At 63.1% G+C, this 14,899-nt stretch overlaps 1 non-coding gene and 3 pseudogenes across 1 annotated transcript; all 4 read right to left on the bottom strand.

The window, feature by feature from the left end:
• Positions 1 to 2,693: 2,693 nt before the first annotated feature.
• On the bottom strand, positions 2,694 to 2,812 carry LOC142861272 (uncharacterized; annotated as a pseudogene).
• A 3,794-nt stretch (positions 2,813 to 6,606) lies between these two features.
• Positions 6,607 to 6,725, bottom strand: LOC142861351 (uncharacterized; annotated as a pseudogene).
• A 3,779-nt stretch (positions 6,726 to 10,504) lies between these two features.
• Positions 10,505 to 10,623, bottom strand: LOC142861306 (5S ribosomal RNA). The gene has a single exon (XR_012912631.1). It is a non-coding gene; the product is annotated as a 5S ribosomal RNA (ribosomal RNA).
• A 3,803-nt stretch (positions 10,624 to 14,426) lies between these two features.
• On the bottom strand, positions 14,427 to 14,545 carry LOC142861271 (uncharacterized; annotated as a pseudogene).
• Between the last annotated feature and the right edge of the window lie 354 nt (positions 14,546 to 14,899).

Below are 14,899 nucleotides of genomic sequence, written 5' to 3'. Positions count from 1 at the left end.
AAGCAGCTCTAGACGTTAAACCCAGGAGAAGCCAGGGAGTTCCCAACGCCCCAGGTGTCCTCAGCCCACGACTGGCTGCTGTGGGAATGCGAAGCCCGGCTCCTTGTCTCAGAGCGGGGTTCCCAGGAGGATCAGGCTGAAGCTGGGACTTGGCCTCAAAGTGTCCCCTCGCATGGCCACCCCCTTCCCCTTCCTGCTCCTCTACTCCTGGTGCCCCTCCATCCAGGGGCCAGACCTTAAAGAGTCACCGCAAGAGAATCCTGGTCCCAAAGGAGCCTTCTGGGGGACCGGTGCTGAGAGAGGTTGTGGGCATGGCCCGCTGGGGCTCTGCCCGACCCAGGGCTGAGAGATGCCACCTCCCAGCTCTGAGTCCCTGCAGGAAGTGTTGGCAAGCACAGGGCCGGTCCTCCAAAGGCCCAGGTGCAGGGAGCCCAGGCCAAGCAGCCTGTGGAAGAAGCCACTTGCCGTGCCACCCCGGGAACAGGACTGCAGGCCCCGGCCCTTCCCACCTCCTCCTCCTCCTCCTCCTCCTCCTCCTCCCCCCCGCCCCGCCCCCACAGGGCACAGGGCTCAGAGACACCTCAGACTCTTGCTACCCAAAGTGCAAAGGGCATCAGTTGCTCCTCCAACCCCCCCCCCGCGGCCGAGCAGACCGCGTTGTCCAGCCAGCCCCCGGGCCTCCCTGGGGTGCCCAGCACAAAAGTGCAGACACCCACCGGACCCTCAGTCTCAGTTTTCGGAGGTTTTTGCCACTCTAAGGACCCGCAGGCCAGCTGGGCCTTCGGGCAGGACAGAGAGCCCTGGAATCCGACGTGGAGAGCTGCGTGTACGTCCCCATCAGGAGGCGGTCCCCACCTCCGCGGCTCTCCCCTTGCGGGGAGCCGCAGCCCAGCCGGCAGCCGCAGGGCCTCAGGGAAGACACCAGGCTGGGCCCCCGCGGCACAGCGGGGGCACGTCCCCCGCACTCACGCGACTTAGGGACGGCTGCTGGAGACTGCTGCGGCCACCCTGCTGCCGGGTTTCTGGAGGGCTTCCTGGAAGCAGCATCCACACCAAGCCCTTGGAAGGCCCAGGCGACGGAGGAGCCGGTCAGGCAGGGGCCGAGGACGGTGAGAGGCCGGGCGGGAAGGAGCGTGTCAGGCAGGGGCAGAGGACGGTGACCGGCCGGGCGGGGAGGAGCCGGTCAGGCGGGGGCCCAGGACAGTGACGGGCCTGGCCGGGGAGGAGTGCGTCAGGCAGGGGCAGAGGAGACGGGCTGGGTAAGGGTTAGGGTTACAGTTAGGGCACAATTCACAATCCCAAAGACGTGGAAGCGACCCGAGTGCCCATCCATCCAGGAGTGCATCAATAAAATGTGGCGCGTGGACACCACGGAGTGCCATTCGGCTGTGAGGAGCAGCGGTGAGAGGGCGCCTCTCGTGTCCTCCTGGCCAGAGCTGGAACCCGTTCCAGTAAGCCAAGTATCCCAAGAATGGACACACGGGCACCACGTGAGCGCGCTCACCAGCAAACTGGTACGAACGGATGGACGCCTAAGTGGACAGAGAGGAATCACCTTCATCGGGTGGGTGTCGGGCGGGCGGGTGGGGGGAGGGGAGGGGCATACACATCCATTAGGCATGGGGTGGGTGCGCACCGACTGGGGGATGGGCGCACTTGAAGCTCTGACCCGAGGGGGGAGGCTTGGAGAGGGCAAGGCACCCGACCTTAACATTGGTACCCCCACAATACGCTGGAACAACATGAGAGGTATATGAATAAGAACACAGGGGGGGCCGGGCGCGGTGGCTCACGCCTGTAATCCTAGCTCTCTGGGAGGCCGAGGCGGGCGGATTGCTCCAGGTCAGGAGTTCGAAACCAGCCTGAGCAAGAGCGAGACCCCGTCTCTACTAAAAATAGAAAGAAATTAATTGGCCAACTAATATATATAGAAAAACACAGCCGGGCGTGGTGGTGCATGCCTGTAGTCCCAACTACTCGGGAGGCTGAGGCAGCAGGATTGCTTGAGCCCGGAGATTGAGGTTGCTGTGAGCTAGGCTGACGCCATGGCACTCACTCTAGCCTGGGCAGCAAAACGAGACTCTGTCTCAAAAAAAAAAAAAAAAAGAACACAGGGGGGAGGGCGGCACGGGCAACACATGTCACCTGAATACTTGTACTCCCATCATCTGCTTGAAAAGAGAGAGAAAAGAAAATGCAATCCTAGAGGTAAGAGACACTTTTTAAAAATAATGAATCCGAAGAGAAAAGTAAAAGGAGGCCTGTGGAGCAGGTCTGGGTGTGACTCCGGATCCCCCAACATCAGGTGCCACCACCAAAGATTCCTGCGTGTAGCCCATAGAACCCCAAAAGCAACGGGACGAGTTCTGGTCACATACTCCCTCAAAATGACATCCTGGCCTTCTTCTGGAACTCCCTCCCCTCTCAGACTCTCAAGGTTTCCTCCAGCGTGTCGGTTCCCACAGAGAAGACCTTTGGTCTGAGACCTGACAGTCCAGATGCCACGCATGCTGCCGCGTGGCCGCGGTGTCGCGGCTTGGGACAAGAGGAGGCCCCACGGTGCGGGCTGGGGCGCCAGGCACCGCGCGCGCGGGCGCTGAGGGTGGGGGTGACCCCCACCCCGGGCCGCCGCCGCGCTCCCAGAAAGGGGACAGAACAAGAGGCAAGAAAAAAAAAAAAAAAAAAAAAGCAGCAGCCTGTGGCACCCGGTATTCCGAGGCGGTCTCCCATCCAAGTACTAACCAGGCCCGACCCTGCTTAGCTTCCGAGACCAGACGAGATCGGGGGCGTTCAGGGTGGTGTGGCCCTAGACGGCGGCGGAGGGCGCCCCTGCCCCGCTCGAGAAGCCGAGCCTCTCTGGGCTTCCCCGCCGCCGCCTCCCGCCCCAGGCCCCGCGCCGGGCCGGGCTGGGCCGTTTGAGTTCGCCGGCCGGGTCCCGCGGGCTCCCAGGGACGGGGGTGATGGGCGGGGCGGGGCGGGGCGGGGGGGCTGTCTCTCTATACACACACACACACACTCACACTCACTCACACTCACACAACATGCGCCTCCACGGCTGGACTCGCCAAGGTGGAGCCCTCCCAGCCCCCCTCGTCTCCTCGCCCGGCCTCCTTCACCTACCCGCTGCCCACCCCCAGCGCGTCGCTGCCGCTGACTGCGCACGCGCGGGACGCTCGCCCTTTGACCCCAGCCAGGGGCCGCCCTCCCCCACAACCCCTTTCAGCTGCGCCCCCCTTCCCTCGCCCTGTGGGTGGGCTGCCGCCTATTCCCCCGGGCCAGGGCTGGGGCACAGCCAGTGTATGGGGCGTCTCTCTCTGGGGATGTGTCCCATGGGTGGGGTGGGGTGGGGTGGCGTGGTTTGGGGGGCGCTGAAGAAATCAGTCCCCTCCATCTCCTACCTCTGGAAAACGCCCAAGCCCGTGGAGAACTGCCGGCACCGCTTCGTGGGGGCCGGGACCCTCCTCCGTGTCCTCCTGTGGCCCAGTCCAAGGGGCCTGGGCCTGGCCGGGGCTGCATTGGACCCCGACCACCCTGGCGTGTGGACTCGCTAAAAATCGGCCATTAGATATTGGATTCCAGCTTCCTGGAGGTCATTTCACTAATGAGTGCACCGGAAAGAGTTTCCTAATCCATCTGTGAGGGTGGCAACTGAAAGAGAATTTTAAAGCTGACAGAATAGGCGAGGGAAGGCATAGGAGATTTCCACACCCAGCAAGGAAGACTTTCCCGAAATGGAAGAAAGAAACGAGCAAACAGAGACACCGGTAGCCCGCCCGGAAAAGAGTCTGCCCCTGAGAGAAAGCACCCTGACCAGGTTCACCCGTGGGTGGGTGGCGAGCCAGCGGCATTCAGAAGAGCGAGGCCCGCAGTCTGTGCGGAAGACACCTGCGCTCGGGTGTGTGTGGCGGCGCGATTCACAAGCAGCTCTAGATGTTAAACCAAGGAGAAGCCAGGGAGTTCCCAACGCCCCAGGTGTCCTCAGCCCACGACTGGCTGCTGTGGGAATGCGAAGCCCGGCTCCTTGTCTCAGAGCGGGGTTCCCAGGAGGATCAGGCTGAAGCTGGGACTTGGCCTCAAAGTGTCCCCTCGCATGGCCACCCCCTTCCCCTTCCTGCTCCTCTACTCCTGGTGCCCCTCCATCCAGGGGCCAGACCTTAAAGAGTCACCGCAAGAGAATCCTGGTCCCAAAGGAGCCTTCTGGGGGACCGGTGCTGAGAGAGGTTGTGGGCATGGCCCGCTGGGGCTCTGCCCGACCCAGGGCTGAGAGATGCCACCTCCCAGCTCTGGGTCCCTGCAGGAAGTGTTGGCAAGCACAGGGCCGGTCCTCCAAAGGCCCAGGTGCAGGGAGCCCAGGCCAAGCAGCCTGTGGAAGAAGCCACTTGCCGTGCCACCCCAGGAACAGGACTGCAGGCCCCGGCCCTTCCCACCTCCTCCTCCTCCTCCTCCTCCTCCTCCCCCCCGCCCCGCCCCCACAGGGCACAGGGCTCAGAGACACCTCAGACTCTTGCTACCCAAAGTGCAAAGGGCATCAGTTGCTCCTCCAACCCCCCCCCGCGGCCGAGCAGACCGCGTTGTCCAGCCAGCCCCCGGGCCTCCCTGGGGTGCCCAGCACAAAAGTGCAGACACCCACCGGACCCTCAGTCTCAGTTTTCGGAGGTTTTTGCCACTCTAAGGACCCGCAGGCCAGCTGGGCCTTCGGGCAGGACAGAGAGCCCCGGAATCCGACGTGGAGAGCTGCGTGTACGTCCCCATCAGGAGGCGGTCCCCACCTCCGCGGCTCTCCCCTTGCGGGGAGCCGCAGCCCAGCCGGCAGCCGCAGGGCCTCAGGGAAGACACCAGGCTGGGCCCCCGCGGCACAGCGGGGGCACGTCCCCCGCACTCACGCGACTTAGGGACGGCTGCTGGAGACTGCTGCGGCCACCCTGCTGCCGGGTTTCTGGAGGGCTTCCTGGAAGCAGCATCCACACCAAGCCCTTGGAAGGCCCAGGCGACGGAGGAGCCGGTCAGGCAGGGGCCGAGGACGGTGAGAGGCCGGGCGGGAAGGAGCGTGTCAGGCAGGGGCAGAGGACGGTGACCGGCCGGGCGGGGAGGAGCCGGTCAGGCGGGGGCCCAGGACAGTGACGGGCCTGGCCGGGGAGGAGTGCGTCAGGCAGGGGCAGAGGAGACGGGCTGGGTAAGGGTTAGGGTTACAGTTAGGGCACAATTCACAATCCCAAAGACGTGGAAGCGACCCGAGTGCCCATCCATCCAGGAGTGCATCAATAAAATGTGGCGCGTGGACACCACGGAGTGCCATTCGGCTGTGAGGAGCAGCGGTGAGAGGGCGCCTCTCGTGTCCTCCTGGCCAGAGCTGGAACCCGTTCCAGTAAGCCAAGTATCCCAAGAATGGACACACGGGCACCACGTGAGCGCGCTCACGAGCAAACTGGTACGAACGGATGGACGCCTAAGTGGACAGAGAGGAATCACCTTCATCGGGTGGGTGTCGGGCGGGCGGGTGGGGGGAGGGGAGGGGCATACACATCCATTAGGCATGGGGTGGGTGCGCACCGACTGGGGGATGGGCGCACTTGAAGCTCTGACCCGAGGGGGGAGGCTTGGAGAGGGCAAGGCACCCGACCTTAACATTGGTACCCCCACAATACGCTGGAACAACATGAGAGGTATATGAATAAGAACACAGGGGGGGCCGGGCGCGGTGGCTCACGCCTGTAATCCTAGCTCTCTGGGAGGCCGAGGCGGGCGGATTGCTCCAGGTCAGGAGTTCGAAACCAGCCTGAGCAAGAGCGAGACCCCGTCTCTACTAAAAATAGAAAGAAATTAATTGGCCAACTAATATATATAGAAAAACACAGCCGGGCGTGGTGGTGCATGCCTGTAGTCCCAACTACTCGGGAGGCTGAGGCAGCAGGATTGCTTGAGCCCGGAGATTGAGGTTGCTGTGAGCTAGACTGACGCCATGGCACTCACTCTAGCCTGGGCAGCAAAACGAGACTCTGTCTCAAAAAAAAAAAAAAAAAAAGAACACAGGGGGGAGGGGGGCACGGGCAACACATGTCACCTGAATACTTGTACTCCCATCATCTGCTTGAAAAGAGAGTGAAAAGAAAATGCAATCCTAGAGGTAAGAGACACTTTTTAAAAATAATGAATCCGAAGAGAAAAGTAAAAGGAGGCCTGTGGAGCAGGTCTGGGTGTGACTCCGGATCCCCCAACATCAGGTGCCACCACCAAAGATTCCTGCGTGTAGCCCATAGAACCCCAAAAGCAACGGGACGAGTTCTGGTCACATACTCCCTCAAAATGACATCCTGGCCTTCTTCTGGAACTCCCTCCCCTCTCAGACTCTCAAGGTTTCCTCCAGCGTGTCGGTTCCCACAGAGCAGACCTTTGGTCTGAGACCTGACAGTCCAGATGCCACGCATGCTGCCGCGTGGCCGCGGTGTCGCGGCTTGGGACAAGAGGAGGCCCCACGGTGCGGGCTGGGGCGCCAGGCACCGCGCGGGCGCTGAGGGTGGGGGTGACCCCCACCCCGGGCCGCCGCCGCGCTCCCAGAAAGGGGACAGAACAAGAGGCAAGAAAAAAAAAAAAAAAAAAAAAAGCAGCAGCCTGTGGCACCCGGTATTCCGAGGCGGTCTCCCATCCAAGTACTAACCAGGCCCGACCCTGCTTAGCTTCCGAGACCAGACGAGATCAGGGGCGTTCAGGGTGGTGTGGCCCTAGACGGCGGCGGAGGGCGCCCCTGCCCCGCTCGAGAAGCCGAGCCTCTCTGGGCTTCCCCGCCGCCGCCTCCCGCCCCAGGCCCCGCGCCGGGCCGGGCTGGGCCGTTTGAGTTCGCCGGCCGGGTCCCGCGGGCTCCCAGGGACGGGGGTGATGGGCGGGGCGGGGCGGGGGGGCTGTCTCTCTATACACACACACACACACTCACACTCACTCACACTCACACAACATGCGCCTCCACGGCTGGACTCGCCAAGGTGGAGCCCTCCCAGCCCCCCTCGTCTCCTCGCCCGGCCTCCTTCACCTACCCGCTGCCCACCCCCAGCGCGTCGCTGCCGCTGACTGCGCACGCGCGGGACGCTCGCCCTTTGACCCCAGCCAGGGGCCGCCCTCCCCCACAACCCCTTTCAGCTGCGCCCCCCTTCCCTCGCCCTGTGGGTGGGCTGCCGCCTATTCCCCCGGGCCAGGGCTGGGGCACAGCCAGTGTATGGGGCGTCTCTCTCTGGGGATGTGTCCCATGGGTGGGGTGGGGTGGGGTGGCGTGGTTTGGGGGGCGCTGAAGAAATCAGTCCCCTCCATCTCCTACCTCTGGAAAACGCCCAAGCCCGTGGAGAACTGCCGGCACCGCTTCGTGGGGGCCGGGACCCTCCTCCGTGTCCTCCTGTGGCCCAGTCCAAGGGGCCTGGGCCTGGCCGGGGCTGCATTGGACCCCGACCACCCTGGCGTGTGGACTCGCTAAAAATCGGCCATTAGATATTGGATTCCAGCTTCCTGGAGGTCATTTCACTAATGAGTGCACCGGAAAGAGTTTCCTAATCCATCTGTGAGGGTGGCAACTGAAAGAGAATTTTAAAGCTGACAGAATAGGCGAGGGAAGGCATAGGAGATTTCCACACCCAGCAAGGAAGACTTTCCCGAAATGGAAGAAAGAAACGAGCAAACAGAGACACCGGTAGCCCGCCCGGAAAAGAGTCTGCCCCTGAGAGAAAGCACCCTGACCAGGTTCACCCGTGGGTGGGTGGCGAGCCAGCGGCATTCAGAAGAGCGAGGCCCGCAGTCTGTGCGGAAGACACCTGCGCTCGGGTGTGTGTGGCGGCGCGATTCACAAGCAGCTCTAGATGTTAAACCAAGGAGAAGCCAGGGAGTTCCCAACGCCCCAGGTGTCCTCAGCCCACGACTGGCTGCTGTGGGAATGCGAAGCCCGGCTCCTTGTCTCAGAGCGGGGTTCCCAGGAGGATCAGGCTGAAGCTGGGACTTGGCCTCAAAGTGTCCCCTCGCATGGCCACCCCCTTCCCCTTCCTGCTCCTCTACTCCTGGTGCCCCTCCATCCAGGGGCCAGACCTTAAAGAGTCACCGCAAGAGAATCCTGGTCCCAAAGGAGCCTTCTGGGGGACCGGTGCTGAGAGAGGTTGTGGGCATGGCCCGCTGGGGCTCTGCCCGACCCAGGGCTGAGAGATGCCACCTCCCAGCTCTGGGTCCCTGCAGGAAGTGTTGGCAAGCACAGGGCCGGTCCTCCAAAGGCCCAGGTGCAGGGAGCCCAGGCCAAGCAGCCTGTGGAAGAAGCCACTTGCCGTGCCACCCCGGGAACAGGACTGCAGGCCCCGGCCCTTCCCACCTCCTCCTCCTCCTCCTCCTCCTCCTCCCCCCCGCCCCGCCCCCACAGGGCACAGGGCTCAGAGACACCTCAGACTCTTGCTACCCAAAGTGCAAAGGGCATCAGTTGCTCCTCCAACCCCCCCCCCCCGCGGCCGAGCAGACCGCGTTGTCCAGCCAGCCCCCGGGCCTCCCTGGGGTGCCCAGCACAAAAGTGCAGACACCCACCGGACCCTCAGTCTCAGTTTTCGGAGGTTTTTGCCACTCTAAGGACCCGCAGGCCAGCTGGGCCTTCGGGCAGGACAGAGAGCCCCGGAATCCGACGTGGAGAGCTGCGTGTACGTCCCCATCAGGAGGCGGTCCCCACCTCCGCGGCTCTCCCCTTGCGGGGAGCCGCAGCCCAGCCGGCAGCCGCAGGGCCTCAGGGAAGACACCAGGCTGGGCCCCCGCGGCACAGCGGGGGCACGTCCCCCGCACTCACGCGACTTAGGGACGGCTGCTGGAGACTGCTGCGGCCACCCTGCTGCCGGGTTTCTGGAGGGCTTCCTGGAAGCAGCATCCACACCAAGCCCTTGGAAGGCCCAGGCGACGGAGGAGCCGGTCAGGCAGGGGCCGAGGACGGTGAGAGGCCGGGCGGGAAGGAGCGTGTCAGGCAGGGGCAGAGGACGGTGACCGGCCGGGCGGGGAGGAGCCGGTCAGGCGGGGGCCCAGGACAGTGACGGGCCTGGCCGGGGAGGAGTGCGTCAGGCAGGGGCAGAGGAGACGGGCTGGGTAAGGATTAGGGTTACAGTTAGGGCACAATTCACAATCCCAAAGACGTGGAAGCGACCCGAGTGCCCATCCATCCAGGAGTGCATCAATAAAATGTGGCGCGTGGACACCACGGAGTGCCATTCGGCTGTGAGGAGCAGCGGTGAGAGGGCGCCTCTCGTGTTCTCCTGGCCAGAGCTGGAACCCGTTCCAGTAAGCCAAGTATCCCAAGAATGGACACACGGGCACCACGTGAGCGCGCTCACCAGCAAACTGGTACGAACGGATGGACGCCTAAGTGGACAGAGAGGAATCACCTTCATCGGGTGGGTGTCGGGCGGGCGGGTGGGGGGAGGGGAGGGGCATACACATCCATTAGGCATGGGGTGGGTGCGCACCGACTGGGGGATGGGCGCACTTGAAGCTCTGACCCGAGGGGGGAGGCTTGGAGAGGGCAAGGCACCCGACCTTAACATTGGTACCCCCACAATACGCTGGAACAACATGAGAGGTATATGAATAAGAACACAGGGGGGGCCGGGCGCGGTGGCTCACGCCTGTAATCCTAGCTCTCTGGGAGGCCGAGGCGGGCGGATTGCTCCAGGTCAGGAGTTCGAAACCAGCCTGAGCAAGAGCGAGACCCCGTCTCTACTAAAAATAGAAAGAAATTAATTGGCCAACTAATATATATAGAAAAACACAGCCGGGCGTGGTGGTGCATGCCTGTAGTCCCAACTACTCGGGAGGCTGAGGCAGCAGGATTGCTTGAGCCCGGAGATTGAGGTTGCTGTGAGCTAGGCTGACGCCATGGCACTCACTCTAGCCTGGGCAGCAAAACGAGACTCTGTCTCAAAAAAAAAAAAAAAAGAACACAGGGGGGAGGGCGGCACGGGCAACACATGTCACCTGAATACTTGTACTCCCATCATCTGCTTGAAAAGAGAGAGAAAAGAAAATGCAATCCTAGAGGTAAGAGACACTTTTTAAAAATAATGAATCCGAAGAGAAAAGTAAAAGGAGGCCTGTGGAGCAGGTCTGGGTGTGACTCCGGATCCCCCAACATCAGGTGCCACCACCAAAGATTCCTGCGTGTAGCCCATAGAACCCCAAAAGCAACGGGACGAGTTCTGGTCACATACTCCCTCAAAATGACATCCTGGCCTTCTTCTGGAACTCCCTCCCCTCTCAGACTCTCAAGGTTTCCTCCAGCGTGTCGGTTCCCACAGAGCAGACCTTTGGTCTGAGACCTGACAGTCCAGATGCCACGCATGCTGCCGCGTGGCCGCGGTGTCGCGGCTTGGGACAAGAGGAGGCCCCACGGTGCGGGCTGGGGCGCCAGGCACCGCGCGGGCGCTGAGGGTGGGGGTGACCCCCACCCCGGGCCGCCGCCGCGCTCCCAGAAAGGGGACAGAACAAGAGGCAAAAAAAAAAAAAAAGCAGCAGCCTGTGGCACCTGGTATTCCCAGGCGGTCTCCCATCCAAGTACTAACCAGGCCCGACCCTGCTTAGCTTCCGAGACCAGACGAGATCGGGGGCGTTCAGGGTGGTGTGGCCCTAGACGGCGGCGGAGGGCGCCCCTGCCCCGCTCGAGAAGCCGAGCCTCTCTGGGCTTCCCCGCCGCCGCCTCCCGCCCCAGGCCCCGTGCCGGGCCGGGCCGGGCCGTTTGAGTTCGCCGGCCAGGTCCCGCGGGCTCCCAGGGACGGGGGTGATGGGCGGGGCGGGGCGGGGCGGGGCGGGGTGGGGGGCTGTCTCTCTATACACACACACACACACTCACACTCACTCACACTCACACAAGATGCGCCTCCACGGCTGGACTCGCCAAGGTGGAGCCCTCCCAGCCCCCCTCGTCTCCTCGCCCGGCCTCCTTCACCTACCCGCTGCCCACCCCCAGCGCGTCGCTGCCGCTGACTGCGCACGCGCGGGACGCTCGCCCTTTGACCCCAGCCAGGGGCCGCCCTCCCCCACAACCCCTTTCAGCTGCGCCCCCCTTCCCTCGCCCTGTGGGTGGGCTGCCGCCTATTCCCCCGGGCCAGGGCTGGGGCACAGCCAGTGTATGGGGCGTCTCTCTCTGGGGATGTGTCCCATGGGTGGGGTGGGGTGGGGTGGCGTGGTTTGGGGGGCGCTGAAGAAATCAGTCCCCTCCATCTCCTACCTCTGGAAAACGCCCAAGCCCGTGGAGAACTGCCGGCACCGCTTCGTGGGGGCCGGGACCCTCCTCCGTGTCCTCCTGTGGCCCAGTCCAAGGGGCCTGGGCCTGGCCGGGGCTGCATTGGACCCCGACCACCCTGGCGTGTGGACTCGCTAAAAATCGGCCATTAGATATTGGATTCCAGCTTCCTGGAGGTCATTTCACTAATGAGTGCACCGGAAAGAGTTTCCTAATCCATCTGTGAGGGTGGCAACTGAAAGAGAATTTTAAAGCTGACAGAATAGGCGAGGGAAGGCATAGGAGATTTCCACACCCAGCAAGGAAGACTTTCCCGAAATGGAAGAAAGAAACGAGCAAACAGAGACACCGGTAGCCCGCCCGGAAAAGAGTCTGCCCCTGAGAGAAAGCACCCTGACCAGGTTCACCCGTGGGTGGGTGGCGAGCCAGCGGCATTCAGAAGAGCGAGGCCCGCAGTCTGTGCGGAAGACACCTGCGCTCGGGTGTGTGTGGCGGCGCGATTCACAAGCAGCTCTAGATGTTAAACCAAGGAGAAGCCAGGGAGTTCCCAACGCCCCAGGTGTCCTCAGCCCACGACTGGCTGCTGTGGGAATGCGAAGCCCGGCTCCTTGTCTCAGAGCGGGGTTCCCAGGAGGATCAGGCTGAAGCTGGGACTTGGCCTCAAAGTGTCCCCTCGCATGGCCACCCCCTTCCCCTTCCTGCTCCTCTACTCCTGGTGCCCCTCCATCCAGGGGCCAGACCTTAAAGAGTCACCGCAAGAGAATCCTGGTCCCAAAGGAGCCTTCTGGGGGACCGGTGCTGAGAGAGGTTGTGGGCATGGCCCGCTGGGGCTCTGCCCGACCCAGGGCTGAGAGATGCCACCTCCCAGCTCTGGGTCCCTGCAGGAAGTGTTGGCAAGCACAGGGCCGGTCCTCCAAAGGCCCAGGTGCAGGGAGCCCAGGCCAAGCAGCCTGTGGAAGAAGCCACTTGCCGTGCCACCCCGGGAACAGGACTGCAGGCCCCGGCCCTTCCCACCTCCTCCTCCTCCTCCTCCTCCTCCTCCCCCCCGCCCCGCCCCCACAGGGCACAGGGCTCAGAGACACCTCAGACTCTTGCTACCCAAAGTGCAAAGGGCATCAGTTGCTCCTCCAACCCCCCCCCCGCGGCCGAGCAGACCGCGTTGTCCAGCCAGCCCCCGGGCCTCCCTGGGGTGCCCAGCACAAAAGTGCAGACACCCACCGGACCCTCAGTCTCAGTTTTCGGAGGTTTTTGCCACTCTAAGGACCCGCAGGCCAGCTGGGCCTTCGGGCAGGACAGAGAGCCCCGGAATCCGACGTGGAGAGCTGCGTGTACGTCCCCATCAGGAGGCGGTCCCCACCTCCGCGGCTCTCCCCTTGCGGGGAGCCGCAGCCCAGCCGGCAGCCGCAGGGCCTCAGGGAAGACACCAGGCTGGGCCCCCGCGGCACAGCGGGGGCACGTCCCCCGCACTCACGCGACTTAGGGACGGCTGCTGGAGACTGCTGCGGCCACCCTGCTGCCGGGTTTCTGGAGGGCTTCCTGGAAGCAGCATCCACACCAAGCCCTTGGAAGGCCCAGGCGACGGAGGAGCCGGTCAGGCAGGGGCCGAGGACGGTGAGAGGCCGGGCGGGAAGGAGCGTGTCAGGCAGGGGCAGAGGACGGTGACCGGCCGGGCGGGGAGGAGCCGGTCAGGCGGGGGCCCAGGACAGTGACGGGCCTGGCCGGGGAGGAGTGCGTCAGGCAGGGGCAGAGGAGACGGGCTGGGTAAGGGTTAGGGTTACAGTTAGGGCACAATTCACAATCCCAAAGACGTGGAAGCGACCCGAGTGCCCATCCATCCAGGAGTGCATCAATAAAATGTGGCGCGTGGACACCACGGAGTGCCATTCGGCTGTGAGGAGCAGCGGTGAGAGGGCGCCTCTCGTGTTCTCCTGGCCAGAGCTGGAACCCGTTCCAGTAAGCCAAGTATCCCAAGAATGGACACACGGGCACCACGTGAGCGCGCTCACCAGCAAACTGGTACGAACGGATGGACGCCTAAGTGGACAGAGAGGAATCACCTTCATCGGGTGGGTGTCGGGCGGGCGGGTGGGGGGAGGGGAGGGGCATACACATCCATTAGGCATGGGGTGGGTGCGCACCGACTGGGGGATGGGCGCACTTGAAGCTCTGACCCGAGGGGGGAGGCTTGGAGAGGGCAAGGCACCCGACCTTAACATTGGTACCCCCACAATACGCTGGAACAACATGAGAGGTATATGAATAAGAACACAGTGGGGGCCGGGCGCGGTGGCTCACGCCTGTAATCCTAGCTCTCTGGGAGGCCGAGGCGGGCGGATTGCTCCAGGTCAGGAGTTCGAAACCAGCCTGAGCAAGAGCGAGACCCCGTCTCTACTAAAAATAGAAAGAAATTAATTGGCCAACTAATATATATAGAAAAACACAGCCGGGCGTGGTGGTGCATGCCTGTAGTCCCAACTACTCGGGAGGCTGAGGCAGCAGGATTGCTTGAGCCCGGAGATTGAGGTTGCTGTGAGCTAGACTGACGCCATGGCACTCACTCTAGCCTGGGCAGCAAAACGAGACTCTGTCTCAAAAAAAAAAAAAAAAAAAGAACACAGGGGGGAGGGGGGCACGGGCAACACATGTCACCTGAATACTTGTACTCCCATCATCTGCTTGAAAAGAGAGTGAAAAGAAAATGCAATCCTAGAGGTAAGAGACACTTTTTAAAAATAATGAATCCGAAGAGAAAGGTAAAAGGAGGCCTGTGGAGCAGGTCTGGGTGTGACTCCGGATCCCCCAACATCAGGTGCCACCACCAAAGATTCCTGCGTGTAGCCCATAGAACCCCAAAAGCAACGGGACGAGTTCTGGTCACATACTCCCTCAAAATGACATCCTGGCCTTCTTCTGGAACTCCCTCCCCTCTCAGACTCTCAAGGTTTCCTCCAGCGTGTCGGTTCCCACAGAGCAGACCTTTGGTCTGAGACCTGACAGTCCAGATGCCACGCATGCTGCCGCGTGGCCGCGGTGTCGCGGCTTGGGACAAGAGGAGGCCCCACGGTGCGGGCTGGGGCGCCAGGCACCGCGCGGGCGCTGAGGGTGGGGGTGACCCCCACCCCGGGCCGCCGCCGCGCTCCCAGAAAGGGGACAGAACAAGAGGCAAGAAAAAAAAAAAAAAAAAAAAAGCAGCAGCCTGTGGCACCCGGTATTCCGAGGCGGTCTCCCATCCAAGTACTAACCAGGCCCGACCCTGCTTAGCTTCCGAGACCAGACGAGATCGGGGGCGTTCAGGGTGGTGTGGCCCTAGACGGCGGCGGAGGGCGCCCCTGCCCCGCTCGAGAAGCCGAGCCTCTCTGGGCTTCCCCGCCGCCGCCTCCCGCCCCAGGCCCCGCGCCGGGCCGGGCTGGGCCGTTTGAGTTCGCCGGCCGGGTCCCGCGGGCTCCCAGGGACGGGGGTGATGGGCGGGGCGGGGCGGGGCGGGGGGGCTGTCTCTCTATACACACACACACACACTCACACTCACTCACACTCACACAACATGCGCCTCCACGGCTGGAATCGCCAAGGTGGAGCCCTCCCAGCCCCCCTCGTCTCCTCGCCCGGCCTCCTTCACCTACCCGCTGCCCACCCCCAGCGCGTCGCTGCCGCTGACTGCGCACGCGC

This window comes from Microcebus murinus, chromosome 16 (assembly GCF_040939455.1).
Source record: "Microcebus murinus isolate Inina chromosome 16, M.murinus_Inina_mat1.0, whole genome shotgun sequence".
In the NCBI taxonomy this organism is placed as follows: domain Eukaryota; kingdom Metazoa; phylum Chordata; class Mammalia; order Primates; family Cheirogaleidae; genus Microcebus; species Microcebus murinus.
The sequence above is the reverse complement of the archived record's forward strand: the minus strand, read 5'-3'. Positions and strand labels throughout refer to the sequence as shown.